Below are 21552 nucleotides of genomic sequence, written 5' to 3' on the forward strand. Positions count from 1 at the left end.
GACATATATCTACAATGATCTATAGATATCTCTAACGAAATTTGGTCGAGCCAAAAGAAAGCTATATCCTCATCTGAATTTTGTTCTTCCTATTTTCAGTTTTTCTTAAATAAACCAAAAGTTAGGCAACCTTTCAATACTCATAACTACTTTTCATTTTTTACTTTTGATCGCATCTCTTCTTTTTCGTTCAATGTGATGATCATTACTTACTCCTTAATTTACTGCAAAATACGCAATCTTTTTCCTACTAAGGCAACAAAAACCAAACTATTATACCAAAAAAGAACAAATACCGTAATCTTTAAGGCCTATAAATTCTACAAGTGCAAGCTACGCCAAAGTTTTTATATGAAAATAAAATTTGACAACTCTCCCCTCTCTTTGTATGATCTCCTGCTCCCATTACTACAACTATATCATGTTGATAGCTCCCTTTTATCATCTTCTCATCAAAGTTTTTACACATACTTCATTTCTCAGTATATATTAAAACTAGATATGTCAACAACTTCAACAATCACAACCACCACAAAAACCCCCACCATACCATACCACTGCTTCTAGCCCAAGTTAAAGTTATACTCAATATTCATCTCAATAATAATAGTAACACAATAGTTCCACTAATCAATATCTCATGAGTACCATTTCCTTTGGTTCAACAAAGGCTTTGAATTTTTTCTAGCTCATGGCAAACCAACAAGATTTGGCAGTTCATTTTCCACCCCAGATTATTGTGAGTTATTTGCCTTATAATTTTAGTGTCTTACATTTTGTCATTTTGTTTCGTTCTTGAACTTTTATGGTGCACACATTTTCTCAGAGTCAGCGGGATCTGTTCTTTGTATTTACGTATTTTTATTCTTTTTTCTCACACACACATGAAGGTTCGAATTAGACGCAATAGGTTCTCATTCTGGATCCTCCATTGCTTTTTCGTTTTTGTGTTGAGATGTTGTTGGTTTATGTTTCAGAGAAAGAAGAAAACTGGTGGACAACAAAAGAAAGAGGAACTTGAAAAAGAGGTATGGGTGTGATCATTCTGTGTACTTTTCTTAATTGATTTCTTTTGCATGGTACGTATTATTAAAAATATGACCAATTATTTACCAGTACTTGGCATATATAGGTGATGGTCATGTACCTTCGGCCTATATGCTCTTTTAGTAGGTTAGTCATACGTATGAATGTTGCTAAATTTGCAATTGGAATCCAAAGATATGCTCTTTATTTTCTTAGGATTACGAAGTCTATATAAGTAAAGCAATAAAAAGAGATTATCTACCATTATTACCATAAAGATTTTAAATATCAGACAATTGGAAACTATCTTATGTGCATTAAGTTTAATTCATGGAGATTTCAAGGATTTAGATCCCTTATTATTATTGTGTGTCCTGAAGGGGAGCCTTGACGTAACTGGTAAAGTTGTTGCCATGTGACCAGAAGGTCATGGGTTCGAGAGATGGAAACAGCCTCTTGTAATTAAAAATGCATGGTAAGACTGCGTACGATAAACCCTTGTGGTCTACCCTTCCCCGGACCCCGCGCATAGCGAGAGCTTAATATACGGGCTGTTCTTTTATTATTCTATGTCCTATTCTTTCTTACGGATTCCAAAAATAATCGTGATTTTTGTCTCCGGCTCTGGGAGAACTTTACTTATATATAGGTGACCTACAAATCTTTGATAATTTCCAGAAATACAAGAACCACTTATTTATTTTGGTTTTATACTCTCATTTAATTAGGTTGCTGAGCTTAGGAAAATGTTGAATCATGAACAAAAAGTGCATGAATTTCTGGAGAAGGTGTATCAGCGAAAGGATGGTTCATCTTTCAGTATTCCAAATTATCTTCCTCTAAGGTGATTTAATTTAATTTCTTGGTGTAAACTTTCATTGAAATTGTTTATGCCTTCCACTTTTCTGTGTATATCTAACTTTGATGGAATGATCTTCTCCTCTTCCTAAGATTTCATGATTAACACAAGCTTAGAAGAAAAGTATAGAAAAGTGGTTATAACCACACAAAAAAAAAGAATCATGTTCATATCAAGAACGATAAAACACCGGCTTGCTATGGATCCAATTTCGTACAAATTAAATCTTTAAAAAATAAATTAAAAAAAGAAAGTTTGTAGCTTTAGTAGGTAAGTAAGGATGGTTGGTTGAATCAAGCTTAGGTGGAAAGTAAACGTCAGATCCTAAGTTGACAAAAGGTAGTTTCTTCATATTCAAAAAAATTCTTCATAAAAAATTTACATTCTTAAAGTGTAAATTTAGAGGCATTATTTGCATTTTAGTGATATTTATTTTAGTTTCTTCTCCATATATACCAACGGATTTAAGTTGTATATGTATATCGACCGTGTAATTTATTTTTTTACTATCGATGTAGTTTGCCGATTATCATTTGTATTAAGTTATGAAGTAATGTTTGTCACATAAATTTACTTGTAATTATTACCTTAGAAGTAAGTGCCACAATTATGTATTAACACCGCTAGTATGTCAAACTTAAGAAGGGAGCCTTGGAGCAACGGTAAAGTTGTCTTTGTGTGACATATAAGTCACGAGTTCGAGTCATGGAAGCAGCCACTAATTATACTTACATTAGATTAGACTGTCTACATTACACCTTTTGGAGTGCGACCTTTCCTCGAACCCTACATGAATGCGGGATGCTTTTGTGCACCGCGTTGCCTTTAGTATGTCAAACTTAAACTCTGTCCTAATTGGTACTGACTAAATTGCAAATTTTGTAGATGAAGGAGCTGTTTGCAGAACTAGCCATGGTTGAAAATGAAATAGCTAAGTTGGAAAGCCAAATCAGCCAGCTACAATATGATGTGAATAAGGAGAAGGAAATCAACATTACTGAAAAAGCTAAGTCCAAACAATTTGGACCAAAGCTGAAACAATCTCAACAACAAGGAATTATCAACCGTCCTCATAATATATCTTCATCACTTCCACCAAATCCAAACAAATTCAAAGGGCTAAATGATCAAAAGTTGCCATTTGAGACTAAGGGTGTGTTTGGTATAACGGAAAATGTTTTCCGTGGAAAATATTTTCCAAGAAAATGTTTTTTTGGAAAACAAGTAGTAATCTTATTCATTTTCTGGTGTTTGGTACGCAAATTAAGGAAAATAACTTCTCAAGAGTGTTCATAAATAATTTAGATATAATAAGGCGAAATACATAAACGGCCCCTCCAAATTGTCCACAACGGTCATTTGAACACCTCAACAGACTATTTATCAAGTAGACACCTCAAGCTATATTTTAATGTGTCTCTTAAACCCTTCAAAGTGACATGGCACAATGTGTGTATTACACTCGCCTTGCAGCAAGTGAAGCCTTTAAAAATTGTGTTTATTTCTTTTCTTTTTTTAATTTAACTGGTGGAACCCACTCATCCCCTTCTTCTCCAAAATCTTCTTCCACTATCTTCTCCACCTTAACCCACTAATCTCAACACCACACTTCACCATTAAAAGGAAGTCCCAGCATAATAATCTAAAATATTTAAAAAACATATTTAATTACGGTTTTAAAAAAAAAAAATTCTTGTGACTCTCCAAATCTTGGAACACTTGTTTAAGCTACCGTGAGATTATAGCAGAGTAGTGCACCTACAGGAATCAAGTTAAAAATTGCAGTTGATGTTCTTCCTTGATCCATTTTTTTGTTTTGGTTTCTAACGTTTCACATAAATACTTAAAATGCAAATAAGAGAGTAAGAAGTGAGTAGCTGATTCCTGGCTCGGAAGTCATCCACTACCGCCATCGAAGTTGGTCACCTCCATTACCGACCACCATTCACGGCAGCTTCATCGACGCTCCTTCAACCACTACCGACAACAATACCTTCCTTTCAATTGAAACACATAAACAACAACCAATTACTTGAATCGGCCAAACAATAATGTTCTTTCGTATTTGTGTTAGTTTTAAGAAAAGGTTTTGGCTGTCCGTGGGTGTGTCGGAAAAGAAGGTTGGAAGTGGAAGGGGTCTGACCGGAAAAAGGGAACGGGGGATTGGGAATTGCAATTGGGTCTGTTTGGGCAGAAGTGGGTTTGGGTTTTTCTTTTGTTTTTTTAGTTTATTGAATTTCTTTTTAAATTATTGTTTACCATTTTAATTTAGCATTACACGTGTTATTATCTTATTGGTTCATTTACCACGTAACCAGCGATTGCATTTCACGCATGTGATCTGTTGAGCGAAGGTGTCCAAATGACACACATATATATTCGGTAAAGTGTCTAGTTGCATATTTGGGTAGTTGCGGTGTTCAAATGACCGTTATGGACAACCTAAAGGGGCCCTTTATGTATTTCGCCATATAATAAACATAAAGCCATAAACTTTCAAACCAACAACCTTCCGGACCCACAAATTTCATAAACTTTCGAACCGCTAAACTTTCAAAACCGCGGAATTTCGAACCCGTACACTTTATAATTTCTAAACCCGTAAACTTCCAAACACATAAATCCGAACTCATAATTTTAGAACTTGTAAAATTTTGAGCCTTTAAACCGATAAATAATAAAATTAAAACTGAATAATATATTTAAATTTTTTTTCGGGAGGGGTTGGGGGCAGGAGGGTGGGGGCAGTAAACAAAAAAAACAGAAATTTAAATTATAAAAAAAAAACGTAAAAAAAAACTTTACTTTAGTGCGCGCGGGGGGGTGGGGGTGGGTGAGTGGTGCAGAAAATGAAAAAACAGAAATTTGAAAAAAAAATTAGGTAAAAAAAAAACTTGGGGTGGGGGGGTAGTAGGGTGAAAAACTGAAATTTGAAGGTAAAAAAAAAATCGTTTTTTGGGAGAGGGGGTGGGGTGGGTTGGTGAGGGTGGGGAAGGTTGAGAATGAGCTTTGGAAAATGTTTTCCCTTCTCTTAACAAAGAAAATATTTTCCTCCGTACCAAACACACCCTAAGGCTTTGCATTTCATTAGCAAAGCTATAAAAGGTGATTATGGTCTTAATGATTTCAGAATCAATGAGAAAATAATTATGAAGTCAAAAGTCAATATTACTGATCAGGAGGAAAATCAATTACATCAAGAAGTTAGAACATTTGGTGAGAGAATTTCAAGGAAAAGTGGGATGATTAAAACTCCCTCTCCCTTAAGAGAACCAAGAAATCCAACACCAAGAGTAAGTCCTTTATTTACTATTTATTAATATTCTGATTCTTATTAACAGTGTTTTCAAGATTTTTTTATAGGTTAATTTCACGAATGGTCATCGAATTAATTGTAGTAAAGTCATACAGTTAAACTTTTTAGGCAAAAAAGTACATTTACTATCCCTATAGTTCCTCTATAAAATGCAAAATGCGAAATAAGCACTGCCATCATCAAAATCAACTAAAATTAGGAACAATATCAGATAATTTTAATGGGTTTTAGATGTATTTGGTAATTTTATTTTATTTGTCGGATTACTGATGTAGTCATAAAAAGCTAAATTTTTAGACTAGGCTTCTGATAAACTTTTATTTTCTGCTACCCAACACTAATTAACTCTTAGATATATTTCTTGTTGGAACTTGGAAGTACCCCTAATCCCATTGATAACGGGTGAGCTCCAAATAATTCAATCAGGGTAGTTGCCAAATCATACCACATAGTTCCTACGAGAACAAAAGTTGCAAAAAAAAAGATAACATCGATACTACTGGAAAGGACGATTTCAATATTTCCTTCTGATGATTTGCATGACAGCACGTGCTTATTCGATATATATATATATATATATATATATATATATATATATATATATATATATATATATATATATATATAGGTCTCTAGCGTTGTATATATAGGTCTCTAGCGTTGTGGTCATGAATTTTCAACTTATGTTATTTTATGCAAAATATCAGATTAGTTTATGAAATATTTATTTTTTGTTAAAAATTTAGTTTACTTTGCTGCAATTGACCTTTAATTCGTGAAATTATGTCTTGACCCGGATTTCTCACCATCGGGATCGTGATGGCGCCTACTCGTGGTAGCTAGGCAAGCCAACTTATTTACCTTTTTAATTANCACCCAAAATTCTCAAAACCCTAACTCTACCCAAAACCCATAATTTCTACTTTGATTTCATGATTTAGGGCTAGGATTTCCGTAATTAATGAAGGAAATTGAAGAGAAAACAAGTTAAAGAATGCTTACCCAAGAAGCTTTGATGAAGAAGTGCTCTAAAATTCGCCCTAGGACTTTGGAGAAGGAAGAGTTCGTGAAGTGATATGTTTTTCCCGTCACTGGTTCTGTTTTTGGCTTAAAAATTCGCTGGGCAAAATTGCCCTTCGCGTTCGCGGGAAAGGGGCCGCGTTCGCGAAGAGTAAACTGGGCAATACATCGCGAACGCGTGAAAGGGAACGCGAACGCGTAGAAGAAAATGCTGGGGGTCCAGGGACTGTTATTCGCGAACGCGATAGGGGAATCGCGAACGCGATGAAGGGGGGATTTGTAACTACGCGAACGCATGAATATGTTCGCGAACGCGAAGGAGGAGGAACTGAAGCTATGCGATCGCGTGAGTGGTTTCGCGAACGCGAAGAAGGGGAACGCCAAAGCACTGCGAACGCGGGCCTGGGACTGCGTTCGCGAAGAACAAAATGACTGTGTAAAAATTGCAGCAAAATCTGATCCTTCGTAAGTGCAAAAACACCCCGAACCACCTCCAATTCACTCCCGAGCCCTCGGGGCTCCTAACCAATCACACACACTAACTCAATAACATCCTACGAACTTACTCGAGCGATCAAATTGCCAAAATAACATCAAAATCATTGAATCAAGCCTCAAAATCATCATTTCTATTTCAAACTTCATAAACTTCCAACTTTAGATAATTAGGTCCGAAACACGTCAAACGACGTCCGATTTCGACCAAACTTCACAGAAAGCGCTTAAACAATATATAAGACTTGTACCGGGCGTCGGAACCAAAATACGAGCCCGATACCACAGTCTTTTAATCAATTTTCCTTTCCATTTTCCTTATTAATTTCAGAAAAACAATTTCACAGAAAAATTCTTTCCTCGGGCTCTAGACCTCGGAATTCGACTCCGGGCACATGCCCGAGTCCCATATTTTTCTACGGACCTTCCGGGACCGTCCAATCTCGGGTCCAGGTCCGTTTACCAAAAATGTTGACCAAAGTCAACTGTAATCATATTAATGTCAAAATTCTTCAAATTTTTCACAGAATTCACATATTTCAACATAAAAGCTTTCCGGCTATGCGCCCGGACTGCGCACGCAAATCAAGGCAAGTAAAAATAAGGTTTTCAAGGCCTCGGAAGCACGAAACGAATGAGGAAACAGGTGATGACCCTTTGGGTCGTCACATCCTCCACCTCTAAAACAACCGTTCGTCCTCGAACGGACAAAAGAAAGAAGTACCTGAGTCGGGAAATAGATGTGGATAACAGCTCCGCATGTCAGACTCGGACTCCCAGGTCGAGGCCTCAGGGGGCTGACCTCTCCACTGAAGACGAACAGAAGGAAAACTCTTCGACCTCAGCTGTCGGACCTGCCGGTCTAGAATAGCTACCGGCTCCTCCTCATATGACAGATCCTTGTCCAACTGGACCGTGCTGAAGTCTAATTCATGGGTAGGATCGTCGTGATACCTCCGAAGCATAGACACATGAAAAATTGGGTGCACGGCTGATAAGCTAGGTGGCAATGCAAGCCTATAAGCCACCTCTCCTACTCGATCGAGAATCTCGAACGGACCAATGTACCTAGGGCTAAGCTTGCCCTTCTTCCCGAATCTCATCACGCCCTTCATGGGCGACACCCGGAGCAATACTCGCTCTCCAATCATGAAAGCTACATCTCGGACCTTACGGTCTGCATAAGTCTTCTGCCTAGACTGAGCTGAACGAAGCCTCTCCTGAGTAATCTTGGCCTTATCTAAGGCCTCCTGAACTAAGTCTGTACCCAATAACCGAGCCTCTCCTGGCTCGAACCACCGACTGGAGACCGACATCGCCTACCATACAACGCCTCATATGGAGCCATCTGAATGCTGGTCTGGTAGCTGTTGTTGTAGGCGAACTCTGCTAAAGGCAAAAACTGGTCCCACGAGCCTCCAAAATCAATGACACAGGCCCAGAGCATATCCTCCAAAATCTGAATAGTCCGCTCGGACTGACCGTCCGTCTGAGGATGGAACGTTGTGCTCAACTAAACCTGGGTACCTAACTCTTGCTGAACTGCTCTCCAGAAGCGCGAGGTAAACTGCGTACCCCGATCCGAAATGATAGATACTGGCACACCATGAAGGCGAACAATCTCCCGGATATAAATCTTAGCTAACCTCTCGGATGAATAGGAGACTGCCACTGGAATGAAATGCGCTGACTTGGTCAGCCTATCAACAATGACCCAAATAGCATCAAACTTCTTCCGAGTCAACGGAAGTCCAGTAATGAAATCCATGGTAATCCTCTCCCACTTCCACTCGGGAAGCTCAATCCTCTGAGACAAACCGCCGGGCCTCTGATGCTCATACTTGACCTGNAGATCATGAACCAGACAATTTTTTCTCGTGGATCTTCAACTGTCTCGAAGCATAAGCAATAACCTTGCCATCCTGCATCAATACTGCTCCAAGTCCGATACGGGAAGCATCGCAATAGACCGTGTAAGGCCCTGAACCCGTGGGCAAAACCAACACCGGTGCCGTGGTCAGAGCTGTCTTGAGCTTCTGGAAGCTCGCCTCACACTGATCTGACCATCTGAACTGGGCACCCTTCTGGGTCAATCTGGTCATCGGGGCTGCAATAGAAGAAAATCCCTCTACGAATCGACGGTAATAACCTGCTAACCCCAAGAAGCTCCGAATCTCGGTCGCTGAAGCTGGTCGAGGCCAATTCTTGACTGCCTCAATCTTCTTCGGGTCCACCTGAATACCCTCTGCTGATACAATATGACCCAGAAATGCAACCGAACTCAACCAGAACTCGCACTTCGAAAACTTAGCATATAATTGACTATCTTTTAGAGTCTGAAGAACCACTCTGAGGTGCTGCTCGTGCTCTTCCTGGCTGCGAGAGTACACCAAGATGTCATCAATGAAGACTATCACGAATAAGTCTAAATATGGCCTGAACACTCGGTTCATCAACTCTATAAACGCTGCTGGGGCATTGGTCAAACCAAATGACATGACTAAAAACTCATAGTGCCCATACCGAGTGCGGAACGCTGTCTTAGGGACATCAGACGCCCTAATCTTCAGCTGATGGTAGCCAGATCTCAAGTTTATCTTCGAAAACACCTTTGCTCCCTGAAGCTGGTAAAACAAATCATCAATTCTCGGCAGTGGATACTTGTTCTTTATCGTCACCTTGTTCAACTGCCGGTAATCAATACACATCCGCATCGAACCATCCTTCTTCCTCACAAATAACACCGGCGCACCCCAAGGAGAAACATTAGGCCTGATAAAACCTTTCTCTAGTAATTCCTGCAACTGGTCCTTTAACTCCTTCAACTCTAACGGGGCCATGCGATACGGCGGAATAGAAATGGGATGCGTGCCCGGAGCCAGATCAATACACAAATCAATATCCCTGTCGGGCGGCATGCCCGGCAGGTCTGAAGGGAAAACCTCAGGGAACTCTCGAGCAATAGGAACAGAGTCAATAGAGGAACCTCTGCGCTGGAGTCGCGAACATACGCCAGATAAGCTAAACACCCCTTCTCGACCATGCGTCGAGCCTTGACATATGTAATAACACTGCGAGTGGCATGACCTGAAGTCCCTCTCCACTCTAGTCGGGGCAATTCTGGCAAAGCCAAGGTCACGGTCTTGGCGTGACGATCTAAGATGGCATGATACGGGGACAACCAATCCATCCCCAATATAACGTCGAAATCCACCATATCTAAAAGCAGTAAATCAACACGGGTCTCAAGACCCTCAAACACAACCACACAGGAACGATGCACCCGGTCAACTACTATAGAGTCACCCACCGGTGTAGATACATAAACAGGAATGTCCAAAGCATAACTAGACATAGCCAGGCAGGGTGCAAAATAAGACGACACATATGAATATGTAGACCCAGGGTCAAATAGCACTGACGCATCTCTATCGCAAACCAGAATAGTACCTGCACCTCCACCTCTAATACCTTTACCTCCACTTCTCGCATCTCTACCTCCACCTCTAATACCTTTACCTCCACCTCTCGCATCTCTACATCCACCTCTAATACCTTTATCTCCACAAAGCCTCCGAAGACGTAGCTGATCTATCGCTGGTCTGTGTTGCTGCTCAGCTGAAGAAGCGGTACATGACCTCGCCATTCGCGAAAGAACGGAGTAGAAATTCAATCAGCATTTGAGAAACCAATCGCACGACAAGAAAGAACAGATGAGAGGTTTTCCTAACTCAATAGACTCTGGGGAACAAGTACAGACGTCTCCGTACCTACCCCTCAGACTCTACTAAGTTTGTTCGTGAGTTGTGAGACCTATGTAACCTAGTGCTCTGATACCAACTTGTCACGACCCGGATTTCCCACTATCGGGATCGTGATGGCGCCTACTCGTGGTAGCTAGGCAAGCCAACTTATTTACCTTTTTAATTAATAAATAAATCTGTTAACAATCTATAGCATCAATAAGAAATATGAAATTTAATAATAATAATAATAGCGGAAGTCTAATTTATAAGTCTGAATCAAAACGCGGAATAGTCAACAATAGCCTCTACACAAGATTTGGTGTCACATTACTCACGAACCACTAAGAATAAACTAAATACAAAGGTCTGAAAGAAATATAACAGTTGTCTGTCTCGAAAACAATGAGGCAACAGTCAAAAAGGAAAACATAAAGAAGAGGCGCAAAACCTGCTGCTGCAAGGCTACCTCAGTCTCGTGAATAAGAAAGTCTACTCCCGAACTACTGCTGCTGCTGCTCCTCAAAACCTGGACCTGTGCAAAAATGCACAGAAGTGTAGCATCAGCACAACCGACCCTATGTGCTGGTAAGTGTCTAGCCTAACCCCGGCGAAGTAGTGACGAGGCTAGACTGGACATCACATAAACCTGTGCAGTTATAAATATACAGCGGAAATCGAATACCAAGTAATTAACAACATGGGAGGGGAGACATGCTCAGGGGAGATACAATATTAACAGCAACCCAGAGTAACAACCAAAACAGCTTAGGTTCACAATGAAAAAGGAATCAATACTCAAATACAAACACATAGCCTCAATAACTGTTGCGGCGTGCAACCCGCTCCATAATTACTATTGTTGCGGCATGCAACCCACTCCACAAATATCATTGTTGCGGCGTGCAACCCGACCCATATCAGTTATCATGTATCATTGTTGCGGCGCGCAACCCGATCCTAAATATCATTGTTGCGGTGCGCAACCCGATCCTCAATATCATTGTTGCGGCGCGCAACCCGATCCTCAATATCATTGTTGCGGCGCGCAACCCGATCCTCAATATCATTTAACAGTCCGACTCCCCAAACAACAGTCACAATTAAGGGGCATAAAAATAAGTAAATATTTGACAAACATCCCGGCAAGGGAATAATCAACAACGCTTTCTCTTTCTTACTTTTCTTATCTCACGATATCACTGGAGCCCAAGCTCCAAGAAATTTCTTATCTCATATTCCGTCACAAACAACAATATAACGACTTCCCAGTAAGGGAACAAAACATCATCTCAAATATTCCGGCGAGGGGATTACTATAACCACATTAGTTCCAACATCTAATCACCACAGCTATAACCAACCTATTACCACACTTAACCATCTCAGCTATATCTAACCGATTACCTCACCTAACCACCCCATCTATAACTAACCTATTACATTACTTAACCACTCAGCTATAACTATAGTCATCCCACGATACAAGGAAACATTAACCTAAGGGACCCTAGTATACGTCAAGAACACCATGCAGAGGAATCACAACCCAACAATAGCCCGTCAAGAGGGCAACATAATGATCTCTTCTCTTTCTCACTTGAGTAAATGCTCTAGAGGTTCAATTACCACTTGTACTGTCACAATTCGTTCTACAACTGGAGCCGACGCTCCTCAATGAAACAAGTCATTTCATATACTTTCAATATTCATATCACAATTCGAGCCAATGCTCCTAGGAATCAAATTATCATATCATCATTCACATGTTATTCACAACATATAGAAATAGCCCAATAAATATGGAATTCACAATCAGTTCATGATGATCACATTATAAGGACTCACGGTCATGCTAGACACCAATGTATAGATACTCGTCACCATGCCTATACATCGTACTCGATCACATAGCAAATAGCAACAAGACTCAACTCCTATTCCCTCAATCTAGGGTTAAACCAAACACTTACCTCAGTCCCAAGAATAGCAATCAACCTTCAAAGACCGCCTTTCCTCTACGATCCGACTCCGAAACAGTGATATCTAAGCATGATTAATTCAATAATATCAATAAAGACTCAATGGCAACATCCCATAGCCTAGATATGAATTTTCTAGCATTCTTCCAAAAATACCAAAATTAGACACCGGGCCCACATGGTCCAAACTCGAGGCTCGGACCAAAACCCGATCACCCATAACCCCACGAGTCCAAATACATAATTTGTTTTAAGATTCGACCCCAAATTGAGGTTGAATCACCCAAAATTCTCAAAACCCTAACTCTACCCAAAACCCATAATTTCTACTTTGATTTCATGATTTAGGGCTAGGATTTTGATAAATGATGATAGAGAATGAAGAAGACGAGTTAGATAATACTTACCCTAGAAGCTTTGGTGAAGATTAGCTCTAAAAATCACTTAGGTGCTGTGGAGAAGACAAGGTTTATGAAAAGTGGGGATAAATCCCGTAATGGTTCTGTTTTTATGACTTAAAAATCGCTGGGTGAAATTAGCCTACGCGTTCGCGAAAGTAGGGTCGCGTTCGCGATGAACAGAAGTTGGCAAGCATCGCGTTCGAGGACAAGGGATGCGAACGCGAAGAGAAAATATTGTGTGCCCGAAAATTAGCCTACGCGAACGCGTCTGGCATCACGCGAACGCGTCTGGCATCACGCGAACGCGAAGAAGGGCGGCCTGAAGCTTCGCGAACGCGAGGACTTTATCGCGAACGCGGAGAAGGAACAGGGGAAGGTACGCGAACGCAAGCCTAAGGCCGCGAACGCGAAGAAGGAATTCACTAGGCAAAAATTGCAGAAAAATCTGCTACCATTCCAAGTGTAAAAACACCCCGAACCACCTCCGATTCACTCCCGAGCCCTCGGGGATCCTAACCAGTCACACACACTAACTCAATAACATCCTACGAACTTACTCGAGCGATCAAATCACCAAAACAACATCAAAATCAATGAATCAAGCCTCAAAATCATCATTTTCATTTCGAACTTCATAAACTTCCAACTTTAGATATTTAGGTCCGAAACACGTCAAACGACGTCCGATTTCGACCAAACTTCACAGAAAGCGCTTAAACAATTTATAAGACTTGTACCAGGCGTCGGAACCAAAATACGAGCCCGATACCACAGTCTTTTAATCAATTTTCCTTTCCATTTTCCTTATTAATTTCAGAAAAATAATTTCACAGAAAAATTCTTTCCTCGGGCTCTAGACCTCGGAATTCGACTCCGGGCACATGCCCGAGTCCCATATTTTTCTACGGACCTTCCGGGACCGTCCAATCTCGGGTCCAGGTCCGTTTACCAAAAATGTTGACCAAAGTCAACTGTAATCATATTAATGTCAAAATTCTTCAAATTTTTCACAGAATTCACATATTTCAACATAAAAGCTTTCCGGCTATGCGCCCGGACTGCGCACGCAAATCGAGGCAAGTAAAAATGAGGTTTTCGAGGCCTCGGAAGCACGGAACGAATGAGGAAACAGGTGATGACCCTTTGGGTCGTCACAAATTAACTCCAAATTTTGTATAATTTTCTTGATTCGATCTATTTTTTAATCTTTCAGAGAGAACGTAACGCAGAGGTCCCAATGTTTATGTCTACTCCAACGCACGAACTTCAGCCAAAAGTAATGCCAAGTCCACTTCACACAGAAGAAGACACAATTCATAGATGGCCACCAAATAAATTATCTGAAAACATTATGAAATGTTTGATGTTTATTTTTATAAGGTTGCTTAGAACATCAAGAGCAATGGAGTTAGAGAAATCAGGTCCTATTGCTAGGTCAAGCAATTTCTCTTTAAGTTTCAGAGCTGAACCAAATTTGAACTCGAAAACAAGCCTATTGATACAGAAAGATTCAAGACAACAAGACCCATACGGTATTTTTGACTCAGAAGAATCTATTCCAAGAGATATTGGCCCTTACAAGAATTTGGTTAGATTTGCAAAAAGTTCTATGGAGGGCAAAATGCATCTCGACTTCTAATTCCATCCCTCTATTTCAAAAGCTCAAGTATGTCAAAACCTTTAGAAATTTTATTTTATATATTTTTCCTATATGCAAGTTAATTACTTATAAGTTTAACTTATGTGCGCTAATAATGTAAAAGAACTTTAACACTATCATGATTCATGCCATCTAAAAGATAATTGCAAGTAATTGTCAGAATAAGTGGAATATTAATTACATGAAAAATAAAGCATGTTACCTGCAATTACAGCCATACTTCTCTTTAACAGCCTTATTTTTTCTGCATTTGTTTTTGGATATTATAGCTAAATATTGTTAATTATATAGAACATATATTATAACATAGCAAGAAAATTGGTTCTATAAAAAAATTTGACTTTTATAGTGAATGACTGTTATATATAGCGATGTTGTTATCGACAGATCTGACTGTATAACAAGTTAAATTATACTGATAGCGTAAAAATTCTTTATATTCTCATTGCATATAAGTTAAATTCTTTTAGTTTTCTGTTTGCAACATATGGTTTCTCTTCTAAATGGAGTAATCTTTTTCTTGTATTTTTTATAATTTCAGGCTTATGATGAACAGTCTACAGAATGTAGATTTAAGACTGCTGAGTTACCAACAGAAGCTAGCATTTTGGACCAACATGTACAACGCTTGTATCATGCATGTACACTAGATTAAGCTTTTCTTTCTTTTTTTCGTTCGTTTCTAAATATTAATATATCTAGTTTAATCCGGTTATAAATTAAAGTGCATATATATCTTTTTGAATTCTTATTCCAGGGATTTCTTCAACATGGAGTTCCTTCCGGTTCTAATCCTGAAAAATTTCTGTCACTTATGAACAAGGTAATTACTATTTACTTTCGTATTTTCTTGATAAGATTTTTGTATTTTCGTATTTGTATATATTAAGTAGGAATTTACGTAAGATTTGATTGATTTTCAGGCAACTCTAAATATTGGTGGTAATACGATAAATGCACATGCAATTGAACATTTTATCTTGATAAAACCAGTAAATTCACCTAAAAAAGAGGTAAATTAACTTTTTGGTACCACCTTATTTTGAGATTGAGACGTAGTTTGTTGCTTGTTTGTATTTTTGCATGTAATGTATGTTATCTCTTACATGGATATGATATTTATATAGGTAAATCGAAAAGGTGAAAAAGAGGATAAAGAAACTGTAGTTCGTGGACTGCATGGACTTGAACCATTCGATCCAAATATCATGTTTGCCTTATGTTGTGGGACACGTTCTTCTCCAGCAGTAAGTCAATTTACTACCATTACTTACTGTTGCTTATTATATCGAATTGCATTTTTCGAAAGTAAAGTTTGTTTGAAGCAAATATTTTTTATACATTTAGGGGTCGTTTGGTAAGGTATATAAGAATAGTACTGATCAAATATGACATTTTTTATTGACTGTTTGGTTTAGTGTTATTTTGTTATGCTGGGTAGTTTTGTCTTTATACATGCTTATTCATGTATTAAAGATCATGATATTGCGTTATTGCTAATGTCATGGTTTGCTATGTATAAGAATATTACTAAATAGGGTGTATAACTAATAGTACAAGCAGGGGCGGACCCACATGGATTCAAGAGGGTTCATATGAACCCGCTTCGTCGAAATTTTTTACTAATATTTTATATAGGTTATATTCTGCAAACTTGGATATATTGTTATTAATGAACCCACCTGACCAAAGTTTAGGCCTTGTAAAAATGGTTCTGTGGGTTCAAAAATTGCTGGAGGTCGGGTGATCGATTCACAACAATAGCTATTGTTCGTTCTTTACTCTGTACTTTTTGTCATATATTTTCCACGTGTGGACGTACAACAAATTTATTTCCATCCTACTTCATGTATTTCTTTTTCTAATCTTTGTTTTCTGTTTTAGTTTAAATTTGATATTTTTACTCAAATCAAATAATAAGAATTATATTATATCGTCTATTTACTTCAAGAAATTATCTAGAAAGTTCTTACATAAATTTTGATAAAACATGTAAGTGAAACAATTGATATTATATTTTTTTTAGTTAATCTTAAATTAGTTTATGCTATATTATTTACTGTGTTACACTATAATTGTTAGCTTATTTTATAAGTTCTCTTATCTTAATTATACTTAGTTTCTATTAGTTTATATGTATCTCTTTTTCTTGTTGTCTTTTTTTTTTAAAATACAACTTTATCAAAAATAAAAATTTGGATAAATTCTCTTTGATACTTTATTAAATTTACATTCTCTGAGGTACAATTATTAGATTAAATAGTTAAAATTAAAAAAAATTAGTTAAAGTAAATTAATATTTTTAATTTTTTTGCCCAACAATTTAAAAAAAAAAGGTATCGACCTCAACTTTCATAAAATTTTCATTTGTGGTAGCATTATAAAACAAAAAGAAAAAAAATGTTGCATAAATCTCTCATGTTGTTTCGGGTAATATCCTAATTGTCAATTAATATTCTTAATTACTGAACCCGCTTGTATAAAATCCTGGGTCCGCCACTGAGTGCAAGTTTGAAAAATACTACCAAACAAGGAATTAATAATACCTAAGCTAATACATATATTATTTTCTCTAATATATCCTACCAAACAACCCCTTAAAGTTTTTCAATTCATTATAGTTCTTAGATATTTAAACATTATTTCAAGAACAAATTTATCTTCAACCGTCATACGTTGAAGATTGGCCTTGATTATACTGGTGATTTATTAAAAAGGGCAAAGGGTAGTCCGGTGTACTAAGCTCCCGCTATATGCAGGGTCCGAGGAAGGGCTGGACTACAAGGGTCTATTGTATGCAATCTTACTCTGCATTTCTGCAAGAGGCTGTTTCCCCGGCTTGAACCCGTACCCTCGTGGTCACATGGCAGCAACTTTACCAGTTACGCCAAGGCTCCTCTTCTAGTACGACAATATATTTCCCTTTCCTTAATTTAATGTTAACTTGCTATAGCACGTTATTTGTGTTATTTTCATGTTAATACTATACGCGAACAGTAACTTGTACTTATGTTTTAAGTGACAATTTACACTGAAGTTAAGCTCTAATGAAAATGAATGTGCAGGTGAAGATATATACAAGTGATGGAGTTACAGCTGAGTTAGAAAAATCAAAGTTAGAATATTTACAAGCTTCACTAATTGTAACAAGCACAAAGAAAATAGCTATACCAGAGCTTCTACTAAGAAATATGAATGACTTTGCCCAAGATTTGGACTCATTAGTAGAGTGGATTTGCCAACAATTACCTACATCAGGTTCATTGAGGAAATCCATTGTTGATTGTTCAGAGGTGTTAATGGAGGCAAAGTGTCCGCCATTGTTGAGAAGATACCTTATGATTTTGAGTTTCAATATTTGTTATCAGTATAACACTGAATTGTATTTTTGTTGAGTAATTAGTCGTCATTAATTTGTATTTAGTGGAACTTTTCTATTACGTGCACATGTGAATAAAATTACCATAAGTGGTGAAACGAAAGGTGATCACTTGTTGTGCTGATACGGTTGTTTTGGAGGACCCTTTCGTGGTTGGAAAAATATTTACATATCCTCTATATGTTTGCAACAAATTATGCCAGTTTATCATAATCAAGTGGTAAATCGAGGCAACAATACATAGTACTTATTAATTAAAAAAATATTTGTGTGATGAATGATTACAAAATGTCGTGTATATTTGTTATAGATGGAGGAAATACTAGGTGTCAATAATTTTTTTCATTCAAATAGCACCAATTGTCATTTATTCTTTTTTTTTCCTTTTAAGTTAAAATATTGAAAAATCGTTTCGCCAAAAATTAAATAATCTTTTAATCGTTCTCAGATCCATTTTTCTTTTGGGACAAGCGGAATATAAATTATTCTTTCTGTCCCAACTTATATGACACTTTTCGATTTTCGTTAATTTTAACCATACATTTGGAAAAAGAATTTTTCAGTTTTTGAAATAAAATTTACGCATTTGGAAATTATGTAAAAAAAATATTATAAGTCGCAATAATTAATAATTCAAAATATTTAAAAAGCATATAAAAAATTATGGTAAAAAATGATTCATTTAACGCTCGAAAACCAAATACCTTCACGTAAATTGAGTATATATTTAGAATATAAGAAGTCCAAAAAATATTTTCACTTTTCTTTAGAAGTGTTTTTGTAAATAAATAAAACTCAGAAATCTAAAACATTTTCTTAAAAGTCACTCTTTGGAAAATTAAGAGGCAACATCCAAAATCCAAAAATATTTTCTTTCTTCTTTGGAAAAAGAAAAAACAAATGAAAATTCGAACAAAAATATTTTCTTTTTACTTTTAAAATTCCCAAGGTTCAAACTAAAGCAAATGAATTTTTAGAAGTCTTTCTTTCAAAAAACAAAGCAAAATCAATAAAAAAAATCAAAATAAAAAAATATTTCCTTTTTTCTTTTAAAGCATTTCTTTAAAAATTCCAACAAAAAAAAGAGTTAGTTTACTTACTCCATTTTCGATCTTCCCGAACTACACAAGATCTGATTCATGCAGCGTCATGATACGTAGGCAATCCCCATCGGATTCGATCATAGCCATAAATAAATTGAGTGAAAAATAATCCGGAAAAAAAGAAGAAAGAAAAAAAATTAGTAAAAAAGAAAGAAAAAGTGACCAAAAAAAGAAGGGAGCGACAAGAAATAAAAGAGTGACAAACAAAAAGAGAAAAAGAGAGTGCCAAAAATAAAAGAGCGACAAAAATGAGATGAAAAAAAAATCAAAAGTGATTAAAGTGAGGTAGAAATGAAGAAAAGAGGTACAGAGTGAAAAAAGGGTTAGTTAAGGCCGGGATAAAATATGCAACTGTTCAAACACATGGTAAAAGCGTTTAACTGTTAGGTGCATTGCATCCCAACATGCGATTTCCTATATGTTAAATGTTTCAAAACTAACAAGGTTGTTGGGTGTGGAAACTAGCCAGGTTTTGGTGGTTGGTTTTGTTGGTAGTCTGGCCTCCCCTCCTTCACAAGATCCAACGGCACAGATGGCCTCCGCAAGCAATCTACCAATCATCGGTCCTGAGGATAGCCCGGCATCGGCTATTCTTGTAACGACCCGACCGGTCGTTTTGAGTCCTAGCGCTCCGTTCAGTAGTCGGAGGCCATGAACAGCTTCATTTCAGGTATTATGACTTGTATGCGTTGTCGGAATTAAGTTCCGGGAAGTTCAGAGTGATTTAGAAAGAGAATTCTCGTTTGGGAAGCTTAAAGTTGAAAGAATGAACTAGGATTGGATTTTTGAGTAAACGACCTCGGAATCAGGATCCGAAGGTTCCAGCAGGTTCGTATGATGATTTCAGACTTGGGGGTATGCCCGGTTCGGGTTTTGGATAACCCGGGAGTGTTTTGGCGCCTATTGTGCAAGTTAACATTTTAGAAGGAATTTCATAAGTTTGGCTTGAAGTGCATTTCAATGTTATCGATGTCCGTATGGTGATTCTGGAGTTGGGAGCGCGATCGGAAGTGAATTCGGAGGTCCGTAGGTCATTTTGAAGCCATTTGGCTAAAGATAGAAATTTGAAGGTTTTTGAGAAGTTTGACCGGAGGTTGACTTTTTGATATCGGGGTCGGAATCCGATTTCGGGAGTTGCAGTAGGTCCGTAATGTCAAAAATGACTTGTGTGCAAAATTTGAGGTCAATCGGACGTGATTTGATAGGTTTAAGCATCGAAAGTAAAAGTTGGAAGTTCTTAAGTTCATAAAGCTTGGATTGGGGGTTGATTCATGATTTTAGCGTTGTTTGATGTGATTTGAGGCCTCGAGCAAGTCCGTAATGTGTTTTGGGATTGGTTGGTATGATTGGTTGGGGTCCCGGGGGCCTCGGGTGGATTCCGGGTGGTTAACGGATCGAAAATGGGATTTTTGGACAGCTGAAGGACCTGGTTGCTGGTGTTTTCGCTTCTGCGGTGGGTTAACCGCAGAAGCGGCCTCGCATAAGCGGAGAGGCAGCCGCAGAAGCGGTTTTTGATCAAGGGCGTGAGAACCGCAGATGCGGTAAAGGTTCCGCAGAAATGGGACCGCATCTGCGGAAAAGAAGTCGCAGAAGCGGAAGAGGGCATTATGGAGAAGACCGCAGATGTGGTCAAAGTTCCGCAGAAGCGGGACCGCATCTGCGGAAGGTGCGTCGCAGAAGCGAAAGGGAGGTGGTCCAGGGGAACCGCAAAAGCGGCATTTGGACCGCATCTGCGGGACCGCAGAAGCGGTCTGGGAGCCGCAGATGCGGAAATGCCTGGAGGCAGAAGGCATGCTTTAAATCGGGGTTTAAGCTCATTTCTCTCATTTCTCATGGCTTGGGGCGATTATTTGAGAGCTTCAAAGAAGGATTTTCGTCTGCTATGCTAAGGTAAGTTATCCCCACCTACTTTTGGGTTGAATACATCAATTATGCATGGATTTAAGCATGAGAATTAGTGTAAATTTGGGGTTTTGGTTGAAAACCTAGGAAATTAGAAATCTTGGGATTTAGCCACGAATTTGAGCATGGAATTAGGAGTAAATTGTATATTTGAGCTAGTGAAGCCATGGGTAAGCTTTATCTTCGAAAAATTTCGGATTCCGGGCACGTGGGCCCGAGGGCATTTTGGTCATTTCTCTAGGCGGAGTGTGGAATTGTATAATTTGAAATTGTTAACAAGTATTTGAGTGTATTCTCATTAGTTTGTCGTTAATTGGCTAGTTTTGGAGCAATGTGCGTTGGTTCAAGCCTTCGGAAGAATGTAGAATGTCGGCTATGAGTCTTCGGAGCGAGGTGAGTCTCCTTTCTAATCTTGTGAGGGGGAATTTACCCCATAGGTGAGTTAAATTGGTTATGTGCTCCTATTTGTGGGGGCTACGTACGCACGAGGTGACGAGAGTCCGTGCGTAGCTACTATTATGCTACTGTCCGGGTAGTCTAGGACCCAGAAGCATGCTATATTTGGGATATTTGCAATCTCATTGACATTTGAATTGTTAAAATCGAATTGAACTAGTAAATGAATTTCAAAAGGATTAAACTCCATTTTCTTAAATTTTTAAAAGA

At 38.1% G+C, this 21552-nt stretch overlaps 1 long non-coding RNA gene and 1 pseudogene across 1 annotated transcript; both read left to right on the forward strand.

Annotated features, from left to right (window-relative positions):
- Window positions 1-327: 327 nt before the first annotated feature.
- Window positions 328-3107, forward strand: LOC109210121. Its single transcript, XR_002065489.1, has 4 exons — window positions 328-739; window positions 978-1028; window positions 1755-1870; window positions 2771-3107. It is a non-coding gene; the product is annotated as an uncharacterized LOC109210121 (long non-coding RNA).
- Window positions 3108-14085: 10978 nt separating this feature from the next.
- Window positions 14086-17982, forward strand: LOC109210120 (annotated as a pseudogene).
- Window positions 17983-21552: the final 3570 nt, after the last annotated feature.

Source organism: Nicotiana attenuata, unplaced genomic scaffold (assembly GCF_001879085.1).
Source record: "Nicotiana attenuata strain UT unplaced genomic scaffold, NIATTr2, whole genome shotgun sequence".
NCBI lineage: Eukaryota > Viridiplantae > Streptophyta > Magnoliopsida > Solanales > Solanaceae > Nicotiana > Nicotiana attenuata.